Genomic DNA, 10,737 nt, shown 5'->3' with positions numbered 1-10,737 from the left:
AATGATCGATGACTTGCAGAAACTTGATATGAAGGTTGATGATGAGGACAAAGCAATAATATTACTGTGTTCTTTGCCAAATTCCTATGAACACTTGGTGACAACATTGACGTACGGGAAAGACTCAATTAAACTAGATGAGATCACATCTGCACTTATGTCCCACACTCAAAGAAGACAAAATGTAGGTGAAGGGTCTCAGGGTGATGGTCTGTATGTGAAAGGGAGCCAAGTGCGTGGAAGGAGACAAGGCAGAGGAGGTCCTGCCAAAGGGAAAAGACCAAATTCCAGGGGCAGAACACCAGTAGAGTGCTATAAGTGCAAACAAACTGGGCATTATAAAAAGGATTGTCCCAATGAATGGAGTCCTAGCAAGCCGGTAGGGAAAGATGGAGTATCTACATTTGCAAATGTTGCACAGAAAGATGATTCTAGCTACAATAGTGAAGTTGATATACTATCTGTATCATCAAATCATAGTACAGATGAGTGGGTGACATTGGTTGTTCCCACCACATGAGGCCAAATAGAGAATGGTTCACCACATACAGGACATGCAATTTTGGTTTCGTGTATCTTGGAAATAATAAAGCATGTGAAATTATTGGTATGGGAGAACTCAGAATTGTGATGGATGATGGTGTAGTGAAGACGTTATGTGAGGTTAGGCACATACCAGATTTGAAGAAGAATTTGGTTTCTTTGGGACATTGCAGGCCAAAGGGTTTAGCTATAGAGCTGATGGGGACAGTGATATTCTTCGAGTATGCAAAGTTGCTCTGACTGTGATGAAGGGTAACAGGACTGCAGGGAACACTTACAAGTTGTTAGGGAAAATAGTTGTAGGTGGAGTTGCTGGAGTGGCTGAAGAGATCTCAATAGATTCAGACCATGGTGCTACGAAATTATGGCACATGCGTTTGGGACACATGAGTGTGCATGGTATGACAGAACTATGCAAAAGAGGACTGTTGAGGAGAGTTAGCAAATGCAAGCTAGATTTGTGCAAGTATTTTGTGTTTGGGAAATAGACACGAGTTAGTTTCAAGGCTGGCCAACACAGGACTCGAGGCGTTCTAGATTATGTCCATACTGATGTATGGGGACCCACTCAGGAACCATCCCTAGAAGTCTTTGCCAAGTTCTAGGTACTGATTTTGTTACCTTCGTTGATGACTTTTCTTGCAAGGTCTAGGTATATTTTCTGAAGCATAAGTCAGAAGTCTTTGCCAAGTTCAAGGTTTGGAAGGCAGAGGTAGAGAACCAGATTGGTAGGAAAATCAAATACATGAGGTCAGATAATGGTATGGAGGACAAAAACTCATAGTTTCAGAAATTCTATGAGGAATATGGCATTCAGAGACACTTTTCAGTGAAGAAGACTCCTCATCAGAGTGGTGTTGTAGAGAGGATGAATATGGTTATAAGCGTTGTGAGTATGATTGCTGTGTTTATGTGAGAAGCCATGACGATAGTTTGTTTATTTTTTTGTTACTTTATGTTGATGATATGTTAATTGCTGCTAATCATTTGAGTGATATCAATGAGCTGAAAGTCATGCTAGGTAAGGAGTTTGACATGAAAGATTTAGGGGCTTCTAGGAAGATTCTTGGGATGGAGATTCACAAGGATATGGGAGCTATAAAACTATGGCTCTCCCAACAAAACTATGTGGAAAAGATCTTAGAGAGATTTGATATGAGCAATGCTAAAGTAGTGAGCACTCCATTGGCAAATCACTTCAAGCTTTCCCTAGATTAGTGTCCAAAGACATATAAAGAGAAGAAATACATGTCAAAGGTTCCATATGCCAGTATAGTGGGTTGCTTAATGTATACTATGGTTTGTACTAGACCGGACTTGGCATAAGCAGTTAGTCAAGTATGCAAGTACATGTCGAAACCAGGGAAGCAACATTGGGAAGCAGTCAAATGGATTTTCAGATATTTGAAGGGGACTACAGGTCTCGGTATCATGTTTGGCAGCCAACAGAGTAAGCCTTCAGTTATTGGTTATGTTGATTCGGACTATGCAGGAGACTTGGATGATAGAAGGTCCACAACGGGGTTTGTCTTCACCCTTGCAGGTGGACCAATTATGTGGAGATCATCAGTTCAGTCTATTGTTGCTGTATCCACAACTGAAGCATAGTACATGGCAGCTAGTACAGTTGCTCTCCATATCAGTTCAAGAGATCCATGTAGCTTTCAAGAAGCTATAAACAACCAGGAGAAAGAACAATGAATGGGTGCCATGATGAAGGAGATGGAGTCTTTACATAAGAACCAAACTTGGGAGCTTGTTCCATTGCCCCCAAACAAGCGTGCAGTTGGGTGCAAATAGGTGTACAAGGTATTGATGTGAGATTTCATAAGATCAGAGAGTTGGTAGCTTGTGGGAAGATACTATTGCAAAAGGTTCACACTATAGAAAATGCAGCTCATATGTTAACCAAACTAGTTACCATGGATAAGTTCAGGCATTGTCTGAGCTTGTTGAACATTCACTGATGATGGACTATGGAGCGCCCCCAACCCAATGGCAGAAGATGGAGACTGATGATATTCACCAATGTGGAGATTGTTGTGCAATGACTCATATATCTAGATAACAGTAATACAAGTTATGGGCTTGGGTTGATGTAAATGGGTTGGGGTAGAGGACTATATATATTGATGTTATGTAAACCTAATGTAACAAGGAGAAGAATAGTAAAACACTAATCTTTATTGTCTAATAATATATAGTGGTAGCCGCTCAATACTCCAGGGGACGTAGGCACAATTGGCCGAACCTCATTACCATATCTCCTGTGTTATTCTCTTGTCTCTATACTCTTTACTATTTGATTGTTTGTTTGTTCCCAACACTAAGGTTACAAGAGAGAAGCATCTGAAAATGAGAATGTAGAATTACGTTTAAGGTTTTAATGTTGCTTAATGGAGTAATACACAAGTTTCTTTATTCAATAAAATAAAATACAATTTAAATAAATTAAATTTCAATAACGGTGAGACAATAATTTCTGATAAATTTAATTTTTGTAATACACAGGTATCTTAATTTCTGTAATGGTGGGATAATACAATTTTAATAAATTCAATTTCAACGTAATTATAAGTATCAAAATAATGTATATTGATTCTAATGTAAGAGTATATTACATGAGTAATTAATAGACTTAAATACACATATCAATAATTTATGGTAATTTAGTAATGTTTGATGAATTTGATATTTGATTACAGATTACACAATTATGATATTTGTATTTATGAAATTTCCATTTGCATCAGATAAACGTTACTAATTTATTTTTATGCTATTTAAATTTTTATGCTATTTATATTTGGATTTAAAAACTAATGACTATTAAACTTAATCATAATAATATCTATTTCATAATTATGTAACGTGTAAGAGATTCAAAATTAGAAAAACTACCAAACATTCCATGTGTACACATAATTTTCAAATAAATAAAAAAGAATTGTATAAAAAATTAAAATAATGATCTAAAAATAAGATACAAAATGTTAATTTATTAAAACAAAATTTAATTAAAAATAATTACTAACTAGAACATATTGTGAACTAAAGTTTGATTTATTGTAATCATTTTGACTTACATATATATTTTTGTTTCAACTCATCCAAATATAATATTTATATTATATTTTTAAATTATTATATGACTCTATTTAACTTAAATTCTGGATCTTTCATTTAAATATAAATATTAAATACATTTTTCAGTGTCAACCAAATCGATCTGTGCGAGTCGTACGAGTATACTGCTAGTTTTTTACTTGTAATTATATTCCCAATTTTTATTGCATATATGAGATATCTACTGATATGATATTTATTTTGATTTTTTTATATGTTTATTAGAAAAGAAATAGGATAGTATATAATGTTTGGTTATTTAGAATTAATTAAATTAATATTTCCAGAATTTTCTTGTGATATAAGATGATGACACTTGTGTGGTCATCATATTATACTTTATTCATTCTCTTTAAATAGTGTATTATCCTTCATAATAGGATTCAATGAAATATGAATTTTATCCTCTGGTTTATACATTTTCTTAGGAGTAGAATTATTATAGTGTTCTTGGTAAATTGCTATTAGCACTTTATCAATTGATGCTGTCATCTCTTAACTGATCCCTCCAAGGTAACCATGAATTATATACATTATACTTACATTCAACCACCACCCTTTTACCCACCATATTATCCTCTTCATTCTCAACATAACTCACAACCTCATTCTGACTTTCCTTCATTTCCATAGTAGCCACAACCACTACCACAACCATGTTATTCAACTTATCAACCAGGTTACTCATCATACCTTTCGTCTACTCAACCACCCTTGAAACCATCATATTATCTACACTCACAACAACCTCTAATAACTCCATCTCAACCACCCTCTCAATCATCACAATATCAAATTTCTTACCCACTTACTCAGGTTACTAAACATCCTCTAATTGCAGATCTATTTGAGGAGAGAAGAGATTTGTTGCTTAAATTGAGAGATGATTTAGTGAACCAACCCAAAGCTGAAGATAATAATACATTAGACGGAGATTCTGAGGAAAATGTATTAATTCATTCTGGACAATTAAAATAAAAAATAAGAATTCACCTATGAGATATCTGATATTGAAACCTTTTTCCTTGAGATATTAGAGAAAATTATCTACAAGGAGTTTCTTTCACCTTACCACCACAGTACATCAAATTACAAGAGGGGGAAACTTCAACGTTGGAAAAGGACAGTATGATGACAACCACCACCTCTCCGCAAACCATCACTTTCATGTCTCAAGCATAGTCATTACCTTTCGAACCTCCACTATCAGCACTACCACAAGTCACAACTGTACTCACTGCCACCATCATCATAAAACACATGCCAAGATAGAAATAAGAGATTTTCTCCCTAAAAGGAAAAAATATGTGATTTATGAGAGAGAATGAGAGTGAATAAGAGAGAAGTGACAACATGAAGCAATGAATGCCATCAATAAATGAAGGAATGAGATATTAATGATACTTCCTGTGTGGGAGTGATAATTGCCAAAAATTCCTAATATTCGAACACTTTTGACAGGACTTATCCTATGTAAAAATGTGAAAACCAACTTAATTCAACACTTTTTAGATAAATTTTGTATATTAAAATAAATATAATTTTTGATCACCTCTTGTCCAAGTTTCTCTTGAATTTTGTAGGAAATTGATTAATTTAAAAGAAAGCCAAGAATTCATGACAAATGACAAGCCAAAAGTCCAGAAAACATTATTCAAAACAAACAAGCTAAGTACGACATGTTGTGTGCTTAAGCTTGTCACCAAAAGATGACTTAGGCTTGAAGAAATATACCTTTATTCACCATGAAGAAACCCAAGCTAGGTATCCAAAGCAAAGCATAAACTCAAAAGCTTACTTAGACTTGAATAAATCATGCCAAAAGTGCCAAGTAACCAACTAAAATAAATTCAAAAATCATGGAACAAAGGTTGCTTCGGCTTGAAGAAAGGTTGGTTCCTTCACCATGAAGGAACCAAGCATTTGGGCGTGGACCAGGTGTGAGCTGGGCGGCCAAGCAAGTCAAAAACATAGCCATGAAGAAAGCTTGACCAACTCATCAAGCAACTTGCCTATTTTTCACATGACCTCATGCATGACATATATTCTGAACAAGAAAGTAGAAGGTGCCACCATGCGTGTAACCTAGCCCACAATAGACTGTCCAAGCTAGCTGCCCAAGATGGGACAAGCTACTGACTCACCAGCTTGGGTGAGCCTGGTCAGGCGCTGGGCGACCAAACAGGGCAACTAAGCTCCCATGACTTTGCCTATAAAAGGCACACCCACCTCCTTACTTTTATTTTCAGTTCTCTATCACTTGAGAGTATTCTTCGGCTGTTTTTAGGAGTTTTGTTCTTAGAATTCAATAGAAGAATGGAGTTGGAAAATGAGGTGCAAAAACATGATTTTGTAACCTCATATCAAAAGCATCTAATCCTTGTAGATGACTCATGCTCCTACATATTGACTTGGATTATGGTGTAAGGTTATTTCTTTTCTTCTTTTGTATCATCTTTTGAACTCAATACATTCAAGTTATTACTTTTGGTTAAGTTTTGATTCTTTATGAAGTTCTTAATGCGATTTTAGCTTGATCACCTAAAACTTGATTTAAAGATCCAAAAATGCTTCTTCTTAAAGTCTTGACAAATGAAGTAAAAAGTAGGAATCCACCTTAGTTCATTTTCCAAATCAAAGCATCCATTTTAAGCAACTTGTAATAAAGACTAATCAATGTTTACAGACCCTGAAATAAGGTGTGACAACTTATTTCGTCGAGTGGCCGTTTTCTATTGATTAGTGTATTCTGCAAGGTTTGAAAATCACGTTTTCTCGCCGGGGGACTGGGGGAAATTTTATGAACTGATGTTTGGAATTAACCGAAAGTATAACACATAACTTGTAATGTTTTCAAAATCATTTGAGTCAAGAAATAATTCCATCTTTCAAATCAATTTTACCTTCTTGAATTTGTAAATAGTTAGTTCTTTACTTTTTCTTGTTTCTCATTTGATAAAAACATGAAAACAACTTTATGAGTTACTTTCTTACTTTTGATAAAAGATACAAAGTATAACTATATTTCTATTAGGCAATTCCTTGTGGTTCGACATAACCCTATACTATACTACAATTTAATCTTGAAAGAGATGCAAATGTAAAATAGTAAAGTGTTAACTTATAAATTTTATTTGTTGACAAAAAAAGAAACCTTGAATCAAAGTACAATTTAATTCATAAATTGTATCTTTGTGAAAAGGAAAAATACACAGTCATAATGAGTGATCTAACTACTAACTTTTATTTTCTATCATTTAGTTTCCGCAACTAACATTTATTTTCTGTCATTTAAATTCTACAACTAACATTTGTTTATTGCTTTATTTATTTATTCTTTACCAACCTTCTACAATGAAGTAGTTCGGTTAATAAAGAAAAAACGAAAATAAATATAACTCATTATCACTTATGTTAAATTGATAAATTAATACCATTATGCCGGTGTTGAAATTTATTCCAACAAACCCGAGAATGTATGAAATTGTTAATAATTCAATAAAGCTAAGTTCTTGATTAAATGAACATTCTTGAAACCATTATATCGGCGTTGGAATTTATTCCAACAAAGACGAGATGACGAGCAAAGAATCGACCTGTTATTAAATAAAATAATCAGGAACTTGCTACCTCAAAATAAAGCAAACAAAAAAATCTTTCAACAAATTGGCGCCGCTACCAGGGAATTGCTAGAGAATAGAAATTCATACTTATAATTTTTATCATTAGTAATTGTAAATAAAAATTTCTTTTCTTTTTTTATAAATTTATTTTTGGTTTTGTACATCTTTCTTTTATTTTTCTATTTTGTACATCTTTCTTTTATTTTTCTATTTTGTACATTTAAAAATTAAAAACCCAAAAAGAAAGCAAAAGTTGAACTAGTGGAGTGCTAACCCACTAGTTAAGAAACCTTTATTGTGGTTAAAAATTTTTTAGGTGATGAGGAGGTATCCCTCATTAACTTTTTCAGAAGAACTACATAAGGGGGATTGAAATCAACAAGAATTAGTGGTTGAATTTTTTTAAAATGAAGAAAACGGATCTTCAAAATTCCAAAAAGGGAAGCTACTCTAATCCTTAAAGGTTAAGTATTCACCATGCCTTTTAATGCTCATATTTTATTTTGTGATACTTAAACCTACATCTCCATGAACATGATTTAGTTGATGATTCTAAAATTGAGAAATAAAATTTTAAAACTAAGAGCATGCTTGATAAATTTGTGCCGGAAATTAAGTTTTCCAAACCTCAGAACTCCTAAAAAGTGTGTTATTTGATTTACTTATTGTTGTTTGGTTTACCATTTAACAAAATAAATTCATAAACATCTGAATGAATTTATTTGTGGCTGTTTGAATTGATATTTTTCTATTGGAATTCCATGTTTGAATTTCCATTTATCAATTGGGCTTGAAAAATGCTTAACTTTTTTTACTATAAACATCATTTGCATGAAAAAAGTATGTTGTTTGATTGGAATTTTTGTCAATCAAATTTTATTCATGACCATAATGTTTTAGACATTGAAAATTCATGTAAATTGTTAGACTAACCTCAAGGAAAAATAATTTGCAAGTTCTAATGTACAGGAAAACAAGTCCAAAAACAAACAGACAAAAAAGAGTTGGCTCTAAAGGCACCACTATCTTGGAGAGGATAGTAAAATCAAGGAGAATGGAATTCCGAGTTCTCCTAACAAGTTTGGTTAGTTTTTAATTTCATTTCTTTCAAAATGTTACACAAACTTCCTTAAAATATTTGCAAAATGACTTGAGGACAAGTCAATAACTGAAGTTGGGGGATGTGTATAACATTTTGAAAGAAATTTTTGGTGTGTTGTTTTTTAATTTTTAGTGTGTATTTGTTTGTTTTTTAGTCTGTTTAATTTTTTTTAAGTTGTGTGTTTACTTTATTTTCTTTTTGATAATTTGTTTAAAAAGTGAAATTGTTGAAACCAAACTTAATAGATAACAGAAGTTGGCTTAAATTTTTCACAAGATCAATGACTTTGTAAATTAACATCATGAGATGAAAATCTGAAATCTTTTGTAAATAATTCATAATATCATAACTTTGATAAAATACAATTTTTTTTGGAAAATCATTTATCATGAACTTGTGAGTTTGTTTGAAAATCAAAGAGTTGTACATAAACCAACCATGTGAGGGAGTGTAAGCCAAACTTAAAAAATATGTGAGCTTAGTGAGAAACCTTTTGGTTTTGTACAATTGATTTTGTTTGAATCTTTCTTTACTTGGTTGTACACAATTTGATAGAAAATGATCAAGGAAAGTTCTTTCAAATAGAATGAGCCACTTGACCAAAAATGACCAACAAAAAATAGGAACATCCTTTGTTAACTCCTTTGAGCCTTAAAAGAAAAATTATTTTTTTCAAACACAACCCTTGAGCCTAATGTGGAAAAACAAAAATGAAATCTCCTATACTTTTCTAAGTATAAAGAGAGCATTTTTTCAAAAATAAGGTTGATGAAAAAAATTAAGTTGGGGGGGAATGGTTGGCCATGTAACAAAGTGTTGAAAATAAAAATTCTCAATCTCTTTACAAATCAAAAAAGAAAAGAAAGGCTCAAAAAAATAAAAAGGAGTAAAAAGAGATTGATTAAAATCAAGAAAAGTTACATAAAAAGGTCAAGAAAAAGAATTGGGAAAGGAAGAAAAAGAAGAAAGGTGAAAAAGTTGAAAAAGAGTGTGTATTTTAAAAGACAAATCAAAGTTTGCTCTCTTTTAACTTTGGAAGTATTTTGAATATCCTGAAAAACCATTTTTCTTTGATAGCCAAGCCTAATTACCACCTAATGAAGACCTTAGTGACCCTTGAAAATTTTGTGCAATCAAAGTAAGTGTTGACAAAAAAAACAAAATTAAATTCTTGCAAACCAAACAAGTTTAGTTTTGAGTGAAACACTTACCCATTTTGTTCCATTCTTGAACCATGTGATAATGCATCTCTTTGATTGATAACATTTTTTATAAGTAAAGTTCTAAGTGAATTTTTGAAAAGATGTGTTAATTCTTAGTTTAAAGCATTATGAGTCAAAATGACATAATCATAAACACATCTCATGTAAACTTTGAAATGATGCATAGTTTTGATCTTGTACAAATTTAATTTTTCCAAAGCCAAGTAGTTGTTATTTTACCTTTGTTTGAGGACAAACAAAGTCTTAAGTGGGGGGAGTTGATAATTGCCAAAAATACCTAATTTTTATACACTTTTTATGGCACTTATCCTATGTAAAAATGTGAAAACCAACTTAATTCAACACTTTTTAGATAAATTTTATATGTTTGAATAATATAATTTTTTATCACCTCTTGTCCAAGTTTCACTTGAATTTTGTAGGAAATTGACTAATTTAAAAGAAAGCCAAGAATTCATGCCAAATCACAAGCCAAAAGTCTAGAAGAAAATTTTCAAAACAAACAAGCTAAGTATGACATGTTGTGTGCTTAATCTTGTCACCAAAATATGACTTAGGCTTGAAGAAATGTACCTTTCTACACCATGAAGAAACCCAAGCTAGGTATGCAAAGCAAAGCATAAACTCAAAAGCTTACTTAGACTTAAAGAAATCATGCTAAAAGTGTCAAGTAACCAACTAAAATAAACTCAAAAATCATGAAACAAAGGTTGCTTCAGCTTGAAGAAAGATTGGTTTCTTCACCATGAAGGAACCAAGTAGTTGGGCGTGGACCAGGTGTGAGCTGCATGACCAAGCAGGTCAGAAACCTAGCCATGAAGAATGCTTGGAAGCAACTTGCCTATTCTTTACTTGAAGGCCAAGCGCATGACCTCATGCATGACATATGTTCTGAACAAGCAAGTAGGAGGTGTGACCATGCATGTAACCTAGAGCACAATAGACTGTCCAAGCTAGCTGCCCAAGATGGGACAAGCTACTGACTCACCAGCTTGGGTGATCATGGTCAGGCGCTGGGCGGCCAAACAGTGTAGCTAAGCTCCCATGACTTTGCCTATAAAAGGCACACCCACCTCCTCATTTTAACACATTGCACATACATTGTAAATTCTTTGTAATT

The sequence above is a fragment of the Lupinus angustifolius genome, chromosome LG11, assembly GCF_001865875.1.
Source record: "Lupinus angustifolius cultivar Tanjil chromosome LG11, LupAngTanjil_v1.0, whole genome shotgun sequence".
NCBI classification, from domain to species: Eukaryota; Viridiplantae; Streptophyta; class Magnoliopsida; order Fabales; family Fabaceae; genus Lupinus; species Lupinus angustifolius.
Note: the sequence above shows the minus strand (reverse complement) of the source record.